The sequence below is a fragment of the Adiantum capillus-veneris genome, chromosome 9 (assembly GCF_014529385.1).
Source record: "Adiantum capillus-veneris isolate H3 chromosome 9, ASM1452938v2, whole genome shotgun sequence".
In the NCBI taxonomy this organism is placed as follows: Eukaryota; Viridiplantae; Streptophyta; class Polypodiopsida; order Polypodiales; family Pteridaceae; genus Adiantum; species Adiantum capillus-veneris.
Window position 1 is genome coordinate 92216962 of NC_140939.1, and position 19214 is coordinate 92236175.

The following is a 19214-nucleotide window of genomic DNA, read 5'->3' on the forward strand; positions in this document are numbered from 1 at the left end:
TTGAAGGCCATAGGGTCCCCCCTATGCTAGTAAGTAGCTCTCTATGTTCTACACATCCTATATGTTTTGAAGACACCCTTCATGAGGGTTTTTTGGCAACCTATGGACCCAGGGCCATAGGATTCTCTCTATGCCATTGAGGAGACCTTGTGGGATGAAGGCCATAGGGTCCCCTCTATGCTAGTAAGAACCTCTGTTTTCTCTACGTTGACACCTTGTGGCCTGAAGGCCATAGGGTTCCCTCTATGATAGTAAGAAGCTCTCTATGCTCTATGCTCTATATTGAGATCCTATGGCCCCAAGGCCACAAGGTGCCCTCATAGTTTTGTAAAAACCCTCATTGTTTTGGCACATTATGCTCCCAGGTATAAAGCACTATTTGGTCTCTCTATGCTAGCAAGAACTGATCTATGCTCTATATTGGGACCCTATGGCGTTCAGGCCATAGGGTTCTATGTATGCTAGTAAGAACCTCTCTATGCTCTACACATCTTATGACCCTAAGGGCACAAGGTGCCTTGTATGTTTTAAAGAAAACCTTCATGAGGGTTTTTTTGGCAACCTATGGACCCAGGGCCATAGGGTGCTCTCTATGCCAGTAAAAAACACTATTGCTCTATATTGATGAGACCTTGTAGGCTGAAATCCATAGGGTCCCCTCTATGCTAGAACCTCTATTTTCTCTATATTGACACCCTATGGCTTGAAGGCCATAGGGTTCCCTTTGTGGTAGTAAGAAGCTCTCTATGCTCTATGCTCTAAATTGACATCCTATGGCCCCAAGGCCACAAGGTGCCCTCATTGTTTTGACACCTTAAGGACCCATGTAAAAAGCACAATTTGGTCTCTCTATGCTAGTAAGAATCGATCTATGTTCCATATTGGGACCATGTGGCCTTCAGGCCATAGAGTCCCTTGTATTCTAGTAAGAACCTCTCTATGCTCTACACATCTTATGACCCTAAGGGCACAAGGTTCCCTGTATGTTTTAAAGAAACCATTCATGACAGTTTTTTGGAAACCTATGGACCCAGGTCCAAAGGGTGATCTCTATGCCAGTAAAAAATACTATTTTCTCTATATTGAGGAGACCTTGTGGGCTGAAGGCCATAGGGTCCCCTCTATGCTAGTAAGAACCTCTGTTATCTCTATATTGACACCTGTGGCCTGAAGGCCATAGGGTTCCCTCTATGGTAGTAAGAAGCTCTCTATGCTCTTTGCTCTATGCTCTACATAGATATCCTATGGTCCGAAGGCCACAAGGTGCCCTCATTGTTTCAGATGGAAAGTAGGGCACCTTGTGACCCTAGGGAACATAGGGAATCCTATGGCCCTTGATATTGTAGATTGTCACCCTATGGCCCTTGGACCACAAGGTCTTTAGATGGGACAGAGGGCATCCAAGGGCCCGAGGGTGGCCTACGTACATAGGGTACACCATGGTGTATATTAACGGGCACCATGGCAGCCCCATGCACCTACGGCTCTAGAGCCATAGGATCTCCAAAAGGAACATAGGGAATCATATGGCCCTTGCGACTGTACATTGCCATCCTATGGAACTTGGGCCATAGGGTCTTCAGATGGAACGTAGGGCACCTTGTGACCTTAGGGAACATAGGGAATCCTATGGCCCTTCAGATTGTAGATTGTCACCCTATGGCCCCTGGGCCACAAGATCTCTAGATGGGACGTAGGGCACCCTGTGATCCTATGGATATAGGGCCATAGGATCTCCAAAAAAAACATATGGAACCCTATGGCCCTTGAGATTGTACAAATACACCCTAAGCCCTTGGGCCACAAGGTCTTAAGATGGAACATAGGGCACCTTTTGATCCTATGGCCATAGGTTCCTTCTGTTCCTTTTGGAGATTCTATGGCGCTAGGGCCATAGGATCTTCAGAAGAAACATAGGAAACCATATGGCCCTTGAGATTGTACATTGCCATCCTATGGCCCTTGGGCCACAGTGTCTCTTGATGGGACATAGGGCACCCTGTGATCCTATGTCCGTAGGGCCATATGTTCATTTTGGAGATCCTATGGCCCGAGGACCATAGGATCTCCAAAAGGAACGTAGGGAACCCTGTGATCCTATGTCCGTAGGGCCATATGTTCATTTTGGAGATCCTATGGCTCGAGGACCATAGGATCTCCAAAAGGAACATAGGGAACCCTATGGCCCTTGAGATTGTACATTCCCACACTATGGCCCTTGGGCCACAAGGTCTCCAATAGGTCACCCTTTGATCGTATGGCCCTAGGTTCTTTATGTTGCTTTTGGAGATTCTATGGCCCTAGTGCCACCCTTATCTTCAAAAGGAACATAGGGAACCCTATGGCCCTTGAGATTGTACATTGCCACCCTAAGGCCCTTGGGCCACAAGGTCTCTAGATCGTACATAGAGCACCATGTGATCCTATGGCCATACTGCTATATATATGTTTTGGAGATCCTATGGCCATAGGGCCATAGGATCTTCAATAGGAACATAGGGAACCCTATGACCCTTGAGATTGTACATTGGGACCCTATGGCTAGATGGGACATTGGTCACCCTATAGTACGATGTGAGACCACCTATGGCCTTATGGTCACAGGGTGCCTTAGGGCCATATGTTACTCTTTAGTATGCGGTGAAACCCTATGTAGCCACACCCTGTCTGCCCTTCTAAAGATTCGATGTCTAGTTTTATTTTAGTGACTACAAATGAGTTTAAAGAAACTATATTACACCATATCTTACAAACACATATAGTGTACACTTTCTTTTCCACTTTTTTGCCTCTTTTTTGTCCCCATCCTCCTGCAACTAAACAACAGCGCGCTCTACTCGTCCTCTTACAACGTGTGCCCAACTCCCCACAACCCAATTACATGTATCCATAGTTTCAGCATTTTCTGTAGTTATTGTCTTTCTTATTTGCAGGTTTATAATTTTTTTTGTAATTAGAGATTTTTGCAGTTAGAGTTTTACAATTTTACAACTTAGGTCACTTATGAAGAGTTTTCTGTTTTACAGATTTAGGTCCCTAATAAGAGTTTTTCGTTTTACAAATTTAGGTCCATAATTAGTGTCTTCTGTTTTATATTTTTAGGTCTCTAATTAGAGTATTCTGTATTACAGTTTTAGATCTCTAATTAGAGATTTTTCTGTTTTATAGTTCTATGGTCTACAGTTTTACAGTTTTAGAGATGTAAGTAATGATTTTTGTTTATTGTTTTAGAGAAGGTGATTCACAACTTAGCTAAAAGGTAATTAGATTAAGAACATTTAAAACCGAATTAGGCAAAAAGATTGGGGTTTCTACAGGTTACCTCTGAGTAAATATGTGTTTGATGAAAACCGGCTGCAGCAGTAGCAAGCAGTCACTTAGGTGTGTTGAGGCCGCGACGATGATGGTAATAGATCTGTGTTTGGGAGGTCGCGATAGCAGTCCTTCTGTTGAAGGTTGTGGCAATGGCTTCACATAGATCTGTGTGCGCGTCGCAACGATGGCGTAGAACTATATGCGTAGGGAGAGAGGGAGAGAGAGATAGAGAAAGACAAGCTTTGTGCAGGTTTTTGTGTAGGTTTCAAGCAAGAAACGAGAGAGAGAAAGAGAGCGACATTGCGAAAAAAACTGTGGTAGAGAGAGAAAGAGAGGGATAAGGTTAGTTAGGTTAGGTTAGAAATTCAAAATTTGAATTTTGAATGTAGGGGCTGTTCTCACGGGTTTGGAGTCGAGATTACTAGAGTTCTAGGCTTTGTGCGAAAATGAGACATAGCTCGTCGTCTCCGAAATTGAAAGAGCTTTTCAGAAAAGTTGGTATTAAAAAAAAAAAGAGTATTGAAAAAAAAAGTTGGTACAAGGCTTTGTCAATGTCCATATCTTTGTAGTACGACACCCATGAAGCAAAATTTGACTCCAGAATCAAAATCTGCATAGTAAACAATACACTAAAAATAGCTAAATTTTAAAAACATTATCCCAAAAATTGTGCGCTATTTTTTTTGTCCGATATCAATAAGTGTATTTGAAAAACCATTATGACAAAGTTTGTCGTAGCGTAAAATTTTTTTTAATTATTTTTTTATTACTTTTTAATTATTTTTTAAATTTATGCCACTTTCGGATATCCCTTGAATGGCCGAAATTATTATGAAGACACCTCAGCCACCCCTAGGCTCACACCATAGGACGGCAATGTTGGAGGTCAAGGATCAAAGCGTGCACTCACTTCCATTTGAAAATCCTATGTCCTATGGTGAGATCCTTGTGGCCCTACGGTGGCAATGTGAAAGCTTGTGGACCTAGGGCCATAGGGTGGCAATGTATAAGCTCAAGAGCCATAAGTTGCCCTATATTCCATTTGGAAATCCTATGGCCCTAGGGTTTAGGGGCGACAATGGATAAGCTCCCATAGCCCTATGTTCCAGTTGGAGATCCTATGGCCCTAGGTCCACGACAATGTATAAGCTCAAGAGCCATACGTTGCCCTAATTTCTAGTTGGAGATCCTATGGCCCTAGGGTCATGGGGTGGCAATATGTAAGCTCAAGGGCCATAGGGTGCCACATGTCCCATATGGAGATCTACGGCCCTAGGGCCATGGGGTGGCAATGTATAAGCTCAATGGCCATACATTGCCTATGTTCCATTCGGAAATCCTATGGCCCTAGGGTAATGGGGTGGCAATGTATAAGCTCAAGAGCCATACATTGCCTATGTTCCATTTGGAAATCCTATGGCCCTAGGGTCATGGGGTGGCAATGTATAAGCCCAAGGTCCATAGGGTGCCACATGTCCCATATAGAGATCCTATGGCCCTAGGGCCATGGGGATGCATGGATATCTTGGCCACCCTAGAACCCGCACCCTTACCCTTGAGCTTAGGGGCCTTAGGGCCATACATTGCCTATGTTCCATTCGGAAATCCTATGGCCCTAGGGTAATGGGGTGGCAATGTATAAGCTCAAGGGCCATACATTGCCTATGTTCCATTTGGAAATCCTATGGCCCTAGGGTCATGGGGTGACAATGTATAAGCCCAAGGTCCATAGGGTGCCACATGTCCCATAAAGATATCCTATGGCCCTAGGGCCATGGGGATGCATTGATATCTTGGCCACCCTAGAACCCGCACCCGCACCCTTGAGCTTAGGGGCCTTAGGTTCTCTTATTGTATGTTGTGAGATCTTGTGGCCCTAGGGCCTTAGGGTGGCAATGTATAAGCTCAAGGGCCATACATTTCCTATGTTCCATTTGGAAATCCTATGGCCCTAGGGTCATGGGGTGGCAATGTATAAGCTCAAGGGCCATAGGGTGCCACATGTTCCATATAGAGGTCCTATGGCCCTAGGGCCATGGGGCTGCATTGATATCTTGGCCACCTTTGACATCTTGGCCATAGGTTGTCTTTTTGTATGTTTTGAAGTCTTGTGGCCCTAGGGCCATAGGGTGTCAATGCTCACATCCTTGGGCTTAGGGCCATAGGTTGTCTTTTTGTATGTTTTGAAGTCTTGTGGCCCTAGGGCCATAGGGTGTCAATGCTCACACCCTTGGGCTTAGGGCCATAGGTTGTCTTTTTGTATGTTTTGAAGTCTTGTGGCCCTAGGGCCATAGGGTGTCAATGTATAAGCTCAAGGGCCATACGTTGCCCTATGTTCCATTTGGAAATCCTATAGCCCTAGGGTCATGGGGTTGCAATGTATACGCTCAAGGGCCATACATTGTCGTATGTTTCATATGCCGATCCTATGGCCCTAGGGTCATGGGGTTGCAATGTATAATCTCAAGGGCCATACGTTGCCCTATGTTCCATTTGGAAATCCTATAGCCCTAGGGTCATGGGGTTGCAATGTATAAGCTCAAGGGCCATACATTGTCGTATGTTTCATATGCCGATCCTATGGCCCTAGGGTCATGGGGTTGCAATGTATAAGCTCAAGGGCCATACATTGCTGGTTTAGGGTTCATTTGGAGATCTTATGGCCCTAGGGTCATGGGGTGCCATAGGATGTATATATACTTGACATGAAACTACCTATGGCCCTAAGGCCATAGGATGTATATATACTTGACATGAAACTCCGTGAGGTGATCTTGAGGACAACCCTATGGCCTTCAGGCCTTAGGGAGCTAATATACAGCAAATATTCTTTATACTGGCATAGAGAGCTATGGCCCTGGGGCCATAGCAAAACAATGAGGGTTTTTTGGAAACAATGAGGGCGCCTTGTGGTCTAGGGGCCATAGGAAGTCAATATAGATCACAGAGCATAGACGATAGAGCATAGAGCACAAAGAGATTCTTAGTATCATAGAGGGAACCCTATGACATTCAGGCCACAGGGTGCTTCTCATGAAACACCCACATACATACTTGTTATGCTTTATGCTACGTAAATCAATATACTCTGCAAGCGGTTTGTTTAACAATTATTCTTGCAAATCTTCTTGCAGGCATGGCTAATTTCAATCATGGTGATAGAGTGTGCATGTTTGTAGCGACACAAAAGGTTGCCATTGGGACTGTATTTGAAATAAATCCAAGTGCATATTGTTCTGGCATGCTTATTGGCGATGGCAATGTATCAGTGTCAGTTGATTTGTGTTTTGAAAAGAAAGCACTCATCCCTTTTCCAACAATGGATGCATTGATAGTGGGAGATGCTTTTCATAGTATTGTGAAATGGAGTAGTGGGTTGTTGCAACATATAAATGAGATGCAGTATAAAGGGGCTTCTATGCATGAGGCTGACAAAGCAAAAGGAGCATTGAATGCACAATGTAATGGAATGAGCTACAGAGAGGTTTGGAAGGATAAGAGGGTTCAACTTTGGGATGAAAGAAAAACACATATATAGTAGCCGAAGGGGTTGTCATGTATGTGTGTCCGTCTAACTCTGTAAACTTTGGTGAGCTAGGTGAAGATAACATTGGTATTGGTATCGAAACATCCTATGCAAATGAGGCTACTATTTCTACAGAAGCTAGTGTATGCAGCATCAATCTAGTTTGTTGGCCTATCAAGAGAGTGACAACTATGGGTGGAAAAGAATTGTTATGCTATGAGTATCTACATGCTATGCATGCGTTACAAGACACATGCATTGAATCAGCTTATTTGGTAGAGCCTATTTCAAAAAAGTGGAAATATTGCTTTGTAAATAGGAAGCCAAAAATGTAAGTGAAAGCTTCTAAGAGATCCAATCAAGCATCTCTAGCATCTGTCCAGCTTGTTTCAACCATAGATTGTTGTTCCAAAAGGTGTTGTCAGTATGCCAATCGAGATAAGGTCATGGCTATGCGCAATGAATTTTGGGGACAGAGTTTGCAAAATAGAACAAACTATGTGTATGATACAATGTTGACTGCATGGCGTGAGAACAAAACAACTACAAAGACATGCTATGTATTTTCTTTTAATGGCTTGGTACGAAATTCATGGCATTCCAAAAACTTCATTTTATCGTTACCGTGAACATTTTGAGAATGGGGTTAGACGCTCAGTGCATGGTAATGATGGTGTCATGAGAAAAGGAAGAGACCATACAGAAATGGGAAGGGCATTGATGCGCTCTTTTGTTGATGAAAACTCGGAGAGACTGTCACATAAGAGTAGAACCATGGAAGATGGTACTAGGGAAACTTTGCTTGCAATACCAAACACGTACAAGCAAGTAGACATTTTACATTATGTCAATAAAACACTTGACAGTATGAGTCTCAAGCCAATGTCTAGCACGACATTCAATATAGATTTGGAATATAGAGTTTGCTAATGTGACATTGTCAAAAACAAGTGAGTTCTCCAAATGTGTTGTGTGTAGTCGGATAAAGTCTCAACTAGAGTCAACAAAGGATGACGAGATGATTGCACGTTTGAAGGATGAACGTCGAATTCACATGTTGCAACAACAAAGTTGTAGGAATGTGTACTACACCTGGCGTAAGTTCTCCCAGTTGCAAAAGGATAAGTATTTATGCATTGTACAGGATAAAATGGATCAAAAAAAGACAGCAATACCTAGGTTGCGTGTGAACTCAAAAGATTATGCGAATGCATATCAATTGCAAGTATCATTAACAAGTATGATAACACATGGACATGGTCATGGAATATATGGTCACTTCTCACTTAATTGTCTATGGCCTTCAGATCCCAATGCTACAATTGGTTCCCTTGCATTATGCTTACAGAATCTGGAAAGAACAGAAAACCATGGACTAGGAGATTTATGCCATGACGGTATGCCACGCAGCAATGTAATGTTATTCAATGCATTGAACTCAAGGAGATCTCTAGACCTCCAAAACAAAATGAAGCAAGAGCGTGAGAGGAATGCATCAACAATGACACCACCGTTGGCCATCCAGGGATGTAATGAAGAGATTGTACACATACAATCAACTTCCTCTCAATGTGTTGTGGATACCATATCCACTTCTGTATTTCAAAAATTGCATGAGAATCTTTTGCTACAGCTAGATAATTGTGCAGGAGATAATAACAATCGATATTTGTTTGCATACTTATCCTTGTTAGTAGCAAAAGGAGTTTTCAAAACCGTGCATTTGGGATTCTTAATGGTGGGTCATACACATGAGGACATAGATGCAATGTTTAGTAGGTTCTCAGAAAGATTGCGAACAGGAATGACATTCACTTTTCCACATCTGATGGAACATTTTCAAAAATGTGAAAGCTCAGCTCCAGCACCATTTTTGATGACACAAGTTCCCGACTTTAAATCCTTTGTGCAAGGGTACATGTGTGACGGCGGACAAGATGCTCTAGTCGGGCACTCTAAGCCACTTCAATTTCGTTTCTATATGCAAGGTGAAGTCCCAGTAATGCAATACAAAATTCATCCCAAATCATCCAATTGGATGCCAAAGGAGTTGGGAATTGAGTTGTGGAAAAAAGATGACCAGGGAAAACCAAAATTACCAATAGGCTGTCCAGATGTGGTACCTATAGCAGACTATGTGAGAGATAGTCCGCTTGTTATTCAAGGGATTAAGTCATATCTTGAATTTTGGAAAAGATGTTCTCTATTAAAGGTAAAGGACCATGACTCCACAAAATACATGGAGCCTGTTATCACTTATTGGCAAAACATAATCAATGAGCTTGAACAACCAACCAATAAACACATTGGTGAATATACAACATTTTGGCCAAAGACTATAGGGAGTCATTGAATGCAAGAGATAGAGGAAGACAGAGATGAGTTTCAAGGATATGAAGAATTGAATGATCACTATGTTGGTCCTCAAAGTGCAAGGCCACAAGAGGCCTTTAGGCCTCAAATTGATGTAAGAAAAGGGGATCTTGTTCTTGTGAGACCCGCAGATCTTGAAGTATCCGATATGGCTAGGAGTGGCAGAGTCAAACGTTGATGTAGACAAATCATCTCCTAACTACAAGAAAGTTCTGATTCAGTATTGGGCACCAAAACATCGAAAACGAAATCCCACAATCCAAGAACAGTATGAGGATTGTTGGAAAAAGAGTTGGTGCTGCAATCTTGCTAACCTAAAGCGCTGGGAGTGTGTTGATACAATTGTATGGTCATGGACTCCAAGGGGTGGAAGAATTACGGAAACAATCAAGATCCCATCAAATGTCATTGAGAAGGCACAGGCTAGCTTAATAGGAGAAATAGCATTTCATATCTTGCTCATTGTTTTATTTCCCCAGCTTATGTATGATTTTATGAAGTATTTTTAAACACCCACATAAAAATAAAAATTCTAAAAGGTGTTTCTCAACACCACCATTTTCTTGGGAATCTATCTCTTTTATGAAGTGTTTTGAAACACCCACATAAAAATAAAAAAATTTAAAAGGTGTTTCTCAACACCACCATTTTCTTGAGAATCTATCTCCTTTATGAAGTGTTTTGAAACACCCACATAAAAATAAAAATTTTAAAAGGTGTTTCTCAACACCACCATTTTCTTGAGAATCTATCTCTTTGTCACATTCCCAAATTAAATGAAATTTTTCCAAATTCAATGGGAAATAGGAATCCATAGGCGTTGAAATTAGTCCCAAAGTTGTGGGATTTGCCCATTTCATCTAAAATGGTGTTCTAAAAGTAGGGCATTCACTGGTACTATGCGGTCCATAGCATACTGAGCACCATTGTTGCTCCCTTCTTGGATACATATGATTGTTCTGTGGAGCACGATTATCTCTGAGACTCTCTTGAATAGCCTTGGTGAGATTTGCTAAAGTCATCTCAGATATCTTTGGCTCCTTAGCAATAGGCTTTAGGGTCATTGGCTGATGCCCTGATGCTTGTGAGCTAGTAGATTTAGGCTCAACAGACACTCTTTCTCCTTGAATCATTAAATTATCCTCCAATTGGATCGCATTGGTGGTGACTGCTTCCCAAGTGGTGATACCTCTAATGACTAAGCCATTGTAGATATCCTCATGTCGTAATCCCCTAATGAATCTATCAAGCAATTGGTTATTGTTGAAGCGCTCATTTGGATTACATCGAGAATTCAAATGCTTCAAGCGACTAATAAAGTCTTTCATCGACTCTCCTTCCTCTCGTTGGGCTTTTTGGAGTTGAGAGGCTACACCCCAAAGTACTCCCTCTCGTATGTATTCTTTTAAGAACAGTCTCCTAAGAGTAGGGTAAATCGTTTTTTCTTCCACCCTTAGGGTTCTATACCAATCCCCAGCCTTTCCACTTAAGGATAGGCTTAAAGCATTGCTCTTATGTAGGTCATTGTGTTCTCCTAGAGAATCGCATATTTGTTCAAACACGTCGATATTCTTTCTCACATCCCCGTCTCCACTAAATTTTTCTGTGAGCTTGGCTATTTGTATTGCCTTACTTCTAGGCTCTCTATCAGGCGCGTTACGCATATTCTCAGGAATAGATCGACCGATAGCTTGAGCAAATGTTTCCAAGTCACCTAAGTGAGCAGGCACCATGGGTGGAGGTGCTCCAGAGACTACATGTGGAGTAGGTATTGGCATCAGGCTTGGCGCATAGGAAGCCCTTGGGTTTCACGTTGGGTACGATGTTGTGCCATGTGGTGGCCCAAAGTTCATATGTGTGACCCTAGGCATAGCAGACGTCGGATGTGACATGCTAATGCTAGCCGGTGTGAGCGGGATGAAAACACACACAGCGCCTCTATAACGACCGACACGCACTCTTCAGAAGATACACACACACACTATGGGGCACCACTCGGCTTACACAACCCACCTGGCCGAGACAGGGAACACACCGATGGAGCGAGCGGAGAGAGACTATCCACTTGCCCACTCCACACACACACACACACACACACACACACACCCAAAAAACTCAGCTCAAAAGAGGAGAACTTCTGATGTTTAGATGCAATAGAGCTTGGGCCAACACCAATGGGGAAAATAACTCACACAGTATGGGTAAAATAAGCCAGATACAATCACAAATTAAAGCAAAAGCTTCGCTCATAGGAGAAACACACACAGCAAAAACAATAGAAAAAGAGTAAGGTCTTTGGCAAAATGGACAGCGCCATCACGTCCGGAACGGCCCAAAACCCCAGTCTACAATGCCAAAGTGCTCAAATCCGACCTCGGATGAGCAGTTTACGGCCAAAACAGGCTACAAAAACCTCAAAAACACACCTGCAACTGTTCCTCCTCTTCTCTCCATGTTTTTTCTGGTCTTCTCTCATTTTTTTCAGTTCCCACACTTAGCTTTATTAGTTGGGCACCCTTGGCCTTTTAGATGACCTCAACGGACCCCGAACAGGCCAAAAACTGACCTCGCAATGCATAGTTGTCACCTTTTTGCATCATCCGCACATCTGGCACTCAGCTTTTCCCAATAATGCATCCCGTAACCACGTGAAGTGGCCCCAAAAAGTGGTCCTCATGATGACCTTTCTGCATAAGTATCACAAGAAAACACCCACGTCGTGTCCGTACTTCTCCGCGTGTAAGTATTGACCCCGTTCGACCTCCTGATGCCACTCGATGACATCTGACGCCCGCGGATAGCTTCCTCGAGAAGTTTTACGCGCTACCAACTCCTCATTATTATAGAAAAAACACACTGGTACCGGTAATAGTGAAAATCGATGCACTATGTACATGTTGTCCTACCTGTACACACGTGGGCCCCACATAACCACCTAGCTATGGAAATTGGGCAATCCTTTATTCGATGCACCATGCATGTGTATGTACATATGTGCAATCCCTTGCTCCAAAAAACTCCTGACATAATTTGCCCATCCCCTAGCCTGCTAGATCATTCATGATCAGCAGCAGCAAAAAGCGATATGAGACTCGCAGCGTCACAAGTCTCCTCATCCTTCACCAACACTCCTTGATCCACATATAGCTCATCTTGCGCGACCATCATCAACCTGGCATGATACAATTTAAGACGCAATCCATTTACCCTTGACTTATGTAGAAACCCATCCAGGTTAGCCAACTGATATGTACCATTCGGGAAACACTCCACTACCTTGAAAGGGCCTTCCCACTTAATTTGAAACTTCTTTTGGAAGGTGTTTTCCAGCTTACTGTTGTAGCGCAAAACCAAGTCATGCTTCTTGATACCCTCACTTTTGACCTTTTCATTTATCTTTGCCAAAGCCCTATCTTGCATCTATCCATAATGTTCCAATGCACTCATCCTATCCAGCTGAACCTCTTGTAGCTGTAAGAACCTCTCTTCGAATGCATCACTAGGCGGCCCAAGCAACTTCTCTAACATCTTGACCGCAGGCAACTCTACTTCCACAAGTGTTGAGCCAGCAGAGGATCACACCCACATTTTTGCTCACACTCATCATTTTGTAACCATTGATTGTAATAAATGTCTTTCCGACATTAATTTTGATTTGAGCCATTCATTAAGTAACGGGACTCAATTGAGTTTCCAGCTTGTAATCCCGAAGTAATTTCACTTGCTGATGTAATTAGTTAGAGATGTTCTCACCTCCAAGGCTGAGGTATATAAGCTAAAGTTTTTGTAACCTAAGGGAGATCATTTAATCAAAGTGAGTTTTTTGGAGCGTCGTGACTGTGTCTGAGAGAGAGAGAGAGAGAGTGAGAGTCTTATCTACTTGCTACGCGAGCTACGGAGTCGCCATTAGAGAAGCGACACCGCCATTGTGTTAGCAACGGCGAGAGCTACGCACAGATACCAAGAGTGCGCGCTATCGGCTTCTATGTGTGGTAAGTTCCTACGAGCTTCGGTGTGAGTTTTCTTCCAACTCGTGTGTCGGAATTGAGCGTGCAGCATATCTATAGAACCACAACGAGTAGAGCTACACATTAGTACCATCGGGGTCAAGTTTCGATCACCTGTATTTTTTGGCCTGTCTTCATACGCGTTTACCGCACGGAGTGGTTATAGGTTGATTTTGCAGCTCAAGTCTTTAGGGTGTTGTTCTTACCTAGTGTATAGACTTCCCCTTGAGTTTGAGATCGATTCAATGATTTTAGATCTTGTTTCGTATAGCATTTGTTCGTAGTACGGATTTCAGTCACTTGCGTATTTTAGAACTTAGATTTCATTTCCTTAGTAGTGATTTTCATTAGAAGGTCGAGTAGGTGATTTGACACCCACCTAGTTGTTTCCATGCGCCTGCGGATCAAGCTCCATCCTCATCTGACAAATTCTGTTGTTGGTTGAGTTCTCGCTATTTAGCTTCCGCTAGCGGAGTAACCGCCTTAACATTTGGCGCCGCTGCTGGGGACGAGAGCCCTAAGTAGGTGACCTTAGACTAATCCTACGAGGTGAGTCGTATAAACTACTTTGTATATTTTAGTTAGAAAAGATCTAGGAGTGGTGGACTCCGAAGATCTCGAGAGATACTAGGAAGTGGGGTATTCATGGGTCTTCCATGTTGACAGTATTTTTAGTTTAGCTTAGATTTGTTTGTTGTTTTGTTGGTGTTGAGTAGTTGTTGATAGAAGAAGAATTTGCTAGTCCGTGAGTGGCAGTGGATCTCTTTAAAATCACAATTACCAAACCCATTTTATGATTAGGAATAGCTTAGGTAGAACTTCATTTGATCCTGATCTAGAGCTAGTAATCATTGGAGTATTTGCTTGATATGGTTGATTGCATGTTAGATCACTAAACCGTCGAGTTAGTAGTGAAACTTGCAATAAACAAAAGTCAGAGAAATTTTTTGTGTATCTGGGAGTTGCTGAGCACTTGAGAAAGCTTTAGGAAGGATTCTGTGCCAAAAAACTGGAAATATGCAACTTTAGACATCATACGCGTATGATGTCTAAATGACCAAACAGAGACCAAAACAGAAATTTTGACTTTACCAGAGTGTTCAAAAGGGGGGTTATACCCTAATTTCAACTTAAAACAAGAGCATTAACACTCAAAGAAACCCAAAAAGACAAGCCGGAGTCCAAGAAACGCAAAGAATAGGAAATTTTGGATTCAGATCTTGTTTTTACATTCAAACCTGACAAAAACACTTGAAACTCAATTATAAACATTGGAGAAGGCTTAAAACCAAGAATAGTCAAAATCTGGGACAAAAGACATCATACGCGTATAAGGTCTTTTAGCACATCCACTGCTTATTTTTTATATCTGACCTGACAAGATTGTTACAAACACTGTAGAAAGCATAAATATCAAGTCTTGACCCAAATTGATGAAAAAGACATCATACGCGTATGATGTCTTTGACCTAATTTTGGACATATTTTGATACGTTGCCAACACAGATCCATTGTAATAGCTGTCTAGAGGTTATATTTCAAGTTTCATCCCATTTGGATCACAATTGACCCAAAACAAGTCAAAAGCGGGAAATTGCCAAGAAAAGCCTAAATTAGCCATAACTTGCTCAAACAGAGTTCAAACTGAATTTTGTGAGTGGACAGAGCATAAGGGGGCTACTGAGAGTGAGCATAACCAAAATAGTCCAAATCTGTGAAAAAAGACATCATACCCGTATAATGTCTTTTTCAGCATAACTGCAACAAAATTCTCACTTGATGAAACAGAAGTTGTCCAACTGACAAGATTAAACAATTGACCAAGTATCAATCAGTTTGGATCAATTCTGACCACAAAAACTTGGGAAAACAAATTGTCGAGACGGAAAAGTTAAAGTCCTTTAGGGGAATTGATGAATTTGAGATCGGGCAGGAATCTCCAGAATAACCAACCAAAACAAGGGGAACAAGCAAGTGTCATATTAACTGAGGGAAGTGTAAACCAAAGTTGGGTGCAACCATTAGAGCCGATCTTTGAAGGAAGTGTTTCTGATACTTCTTCGGACAGATCTTACGAGATTTTCACCAAACACTTGGAACACTTGAACCTGAACAACAGAGAAAATATGGCAGCAGGATCATCAAACCCTTCCGCCACAATGAAGCTATTGTTCATAAAATACCATTACAACAATGAGCAAGGTGCCAAGATCTACAAAGATGGAATGGACCGCTATTGTGTAAAGATAGAAGATAGACCTAGTGAGTTCAAGGACTTAGTGCCTGTGAGCTATAGCGGAGATAGATATCTAGATGACGAGGGTACCATGTACTTGGTATTCCTAAACCCTAACATTGTGAACAAGTGGGGATTGATGGGCACCAAAGCCAAAGTAGATGAAGAACTTGAGGAGAAAGTACCAATAATGAACTTTCCTGATGCGAGGTTAAGAAGAGAGAATGAAACTACAAGGATCAACACTGATAACATCTATGTGGGGCTATACAAATATAATAATGGGGAGCAAGATCTCTATTATGGATGTGAAGAACCCTACATCGGAGAGTTGACAGACCAAAAAAGACTTTATGTCTTTACCTACACAGAGGGATCGGAAGTGAAAATTGCCTCTTACGACAAGTATGGGAGGTAATACTCAACAATGGGCAAGAAATAATTAGAAGGATATACATACTTTGGGGGACCACTACATCAGTATTATGTTACTTCTAGCTCACAAAGGCCAGCACCAACAAATGGAGTGCGAAACCCAATGACAACAGGAGGACAAAGAACTCAGGCTGCTGACTCTTTCAGTCAACCTCAGTACTCGAAGCCCGGACCAATGGGATCATTACATTCCAGAGAGTCAATGGATACGAATCAAGGTAGTACAGTTCCAATCCCCACATATACCACTCCAGGTCCAAGGTTCGAAGCGGAACCATCACATTTACCTCCTAGTAGTAGACTCAGGGCAGGGGAACCGACAAGGGTAACCCATGAAGTCCATGATGCTAAAGAAAGCTTTAGCCGAGACACAGGAGCAATGAGATTGGTAGCAGACCATAGACGTATAAGACCATCTCAAGTAGCCCAGTGTATGCCAAAGAAGTATGGTGGTTCAGGAGATCCGTATGCACATGTGTCACTCTTTAAGCAAGTCTTAAGAGCTGAGCAGATAACAGATTTCCATACACAATACGAGGGATTTGGTCTTACTCTAGAAGGTACGGCATTGACATGGTTTCAACCACTGAACAGAGGGGGATTCCATGACATTGACCATTTGCTAAGAGAGTTTGCTGAGGGATTCTCAAAACGAGGGATTAAGCACAATACGGTCTCACAAATATATGCTTTTAAACAGAGAGAACACGAAAAAGTGAAGGAAGCTTCACTTCGCTTCAAACAATACATTGAGAGATGTCCAGTACGTGAACGACCACAAGATGACAGACTATCTGTTCTCTTTATTGAAGGATTGAGAAACGACACTCTCAAGAAGGACTTGCACTTGAAAGCTTGTACAAGTTTCGAGCAAGTAACGAGAGAAGCATTGTACTTAGTGGATAATTGTACGGTTTATGGAGAGGTGTCAGCGGATACAGATTTTGCATCCAGTAGCTCTTCCTCCATAGCGAGCGAGACTACCACTAAAAAGAATGTTCAAACAACAACCATGCCAAATGTAGAGCAAATGATAGAAGATGCTCTAAAAAGGATGGCACCATACCAAAAACCATTGCCAAAACCACTGAAATGGTGTGCTATTGAACAAAAATGGACAAACCATCCAACAGAGGAGTGCTATTACAATAAAGGGTATGTAAGGGAGCGTCAGTATGCACCTCCTGCACAATTAGCACCACCTCAGGTACATCCAGTACCTCGATACCCAACGGGAAATGTACCAGGACCTATGGGGATAGAAAGACCGCAACCGGTATTGGGACAACAACCACCTTTACTAGGAGCAAGACCAGTGGGCATTAGATATGCACCAACCTTAGAGAATCAGGAAGAACAAGCCTTAGTGCCTGTTCAAGCCTATTATGAAGAATCTGGTGCACACATATCTCCAACTGTGTATTACCCACCAGAAGAACCCAAACAACCAGAACCATGGGGCATGATTGGGAATGTTGGAACACCAACAGTTACAAGTGCTTCTGATGAAGAGAGATACAATTTGGACGCAAGAACATTGATGTTCATAGCTCATGGAGGGTTAACAGGACAAATACCATCCTATCCACAAAGGACGAATCAAGTGGGACCAAGACCAGCACTAGGACCCTGTTACAAGTGTGGAGGTGACCATCTGATGAATGTTTGTCCACATACGGAAATCATTAGAATTAACGCTTATTGCACTGAGTGTGGGGTTACTCACTTCATTGAGGATTGTTCAAAGAATCCAAACAAAGTACAAAAGACGACATTGAATATGCTAGAAACTATTCCTACCAGCAGTGGGTCTGAAAATGAAACTCTGATACCAACGCAAGTTGTTACTAGAGCTCAAGCTAAGAAAACCACTAGAGAACCTGAGAATGGAAAGTTAGCGAATGAAGTGGTTAGTCAAGGACCGCGGAGTCAGAGAAACACATGGAAAGCTAGAAAAGCACGCATGAAGTTGAGAAAAGAACGTGAAGACGCTATTCTAGTTGAGGAACTAAAGCAAACTAAAGATAGATTAGAAAAACTTGAGAGTCAAAACGGGAAACGAGAGATGAGCCCGGAAAGAACGAAACAAAAGAGTATCAAAGAGACAACGAGCTTAAGCTCAAGGAGATCAGTGCTAGTTGACAAAGTACACGAACCATTGGACGCACTGATGAGAGCTTACAAAGCTAGGTTAAAGAACAACCAAACACAAGAACAGAGGTGGATGACATACCCAAACGCGGAATTGGAAAAGCAGAGACTTGAAATGTGCCAGAGAATGATCGAGACTGCACAAGCCTTATTAGAACCACCACGAGAAACAATGAATTGTGGAACGGAAAACCCAATTCAATAAGAGACTATCATTTCACGGGTAGCTGAAAAGACTCCCAGTGCACAAAAGCCTGAAAATACACACAAGGATGACCGCATAGTATTGAACACAACCGATCAGGAGATAGAGAGTTTTCATCCAGTCATACAGAGGTCTTACGGAAAAGATGAGGATTACAATGAATTTTGGAAACAAGTGAGAGAGGCAAACTTTGCAAACGAGCTAAGTTGCCAAGCTAATCAGAAAAATTGGGAAAAGAACATCAGGAATCCTCCCATAGTGGAATTTGAGGCAGGATCTCAAGCGGACTTGGATCTGCAATCTTATTGGGGAGATGGGGGCTCTGTTAGAACAATGGAGAGCAAACCTCATTCACTGAATACCTTACCTTCATACTTAGGAGAGTATGAAGCAAAATCCGAGATTAGAGCACTTCCCTCACGAAGAATCTCATCAGAAAAAGTCATGGACTCGCAAGGATTGATAGAGATCTTGTCAACACCAGTGACATGCACTATCACTCTAGCTGAGCTTTTGAGGCTAAGACCACATATGTGGACCACTGTAGGAAAATGCTTGGAGAAATTTGGGATAAAAGACCCAACATCGAGACTGCAAGAGGGTATACAAGAGCTGAGCAAACCACAAAAGAACGCTAAGCTTGTACCCTTAAACAAGGTCGAAGAGTATTGCGAAGGTGAAGAGGGGAATACAACCTTACCAGTTGAATTCCAAGGCGTGAACACGATGGCAATACTAGACAGCGGAGCTGGGGTAGCCATTGCTACAAAAGAAATCTGGAAAAAATGGGAGAAACCATCAATAAGGAAGACTAGGTTGAAACTCCAATTAGCAGATGGACATATGGAGAAACCTATGGGGTTATTAGAGAAAGTAGTAGTGACTTCTTGCGGCATTGAATACGAATATACTTTTGCTATTGTCGATTTTGGCAAGGAGAATAACTATGATATCAGGAAGACCATT